We start from the raw sequence: 1,075 nt of genomic DNA, 5'->3' as shown, positions 1-1,075 counted from the left end.
GGAAACCCAAGGAGGGGGCACTATGAGTGAGGTCTGACTTGAGGGTACATAACAACAGCATGCAAAACCAACAGCTAACATTCTCAATGAAGAGAGACTCAAAAGCATTCCCTCTGTGAATATGAACCAAGCAAGGATGCCCTCTATCACCATACAATTCAACACTGTATTGGAAGATTTTTAGCCAGGGAAATAAGACAGGAAACATAAATAAAATGCATCCAATTGGCATAGAAGAACTACAATTATTTGCAGACAACATAATCCTCTATATAGAAAACCTGAGAGATTCAGCAAGAAAATGACTGGAACAAATTGAAAGTTTCAGTAAAGTGGCAGGTTGCAAGACCAACATACAAAAATCAGATTCCTCTACACCAACAAAGAGATCCCTGAAAAGGAAATAATGAAAACAATATCATTTACAATAGCTACCAAGAAGATAAAATACTTAAAGCAAACCAAACTCACTGCCATCAAGTTGGATCCGACTCATAGCGACCCCTCTTTGGGTTTCTGAGGCATTATCACTACAAAAGTAGATTATCTAATATTCCTTCAGAGGAGTGGCTGGTGAGTTTGAACTGCCAGCCTTCTGGTTAGGGACACAAAAGACTGAGACAAAAACTACAAAACACCACTGCAAGAAATTATAAGAGAAATACATAAAAGAAAGAATATCCCATGCTCATCAATAGGAAGACTGAACATTGTGAAAATGTCAATACTACCCCTAAAGCAATCTATAGATTCAAAGCAATCTCAATCCAAATTCCATAAATATTCTTTAAGGACATGGAAAAATTGATCACAAATCTTATATGGAAAAGAAAGAGAGCACAGATAAGCAAAGCACTACTGAAGAAGAAAAAGTAGAAGGTCTCGTCCTCACTGATCTCAAAATCTGTTGTCGTTGTTGGTGTTAAGTGCCGTCGAGTCATTTCCAACTCATAGCGACCCCATGCACAGCAGAATGAAACACTGCCCTATCCCGCGCCAGCCCCACAATCCCTGCTATACATGAGCTCATCATTGCAGCCACCGTATCAATCCATCTCGTTGAAGGCCTCCCCTT

Source organism: Orycteropus afer, unplaced genomic scaffold (assembly GCF_000298275.1).
Source record: "Orycteropus afer afer isolate SDZICR_OR568_19922 unplaced genomic scaffold, OryAfe1.0 scaffold00159, whole genome shotgun sequence".
Classification (NCBI taxonomy): Eukaryota; Metazoa; Chordata; class Mammalia; order Tubulidentata; family Orycteropodidae; genus Orycteropus; species Orycteropus afer.
The sequence above is the reverse complement of the archived record's forward strand: the minus strand, read 5'-3'. Positions refer to the sequence as shown.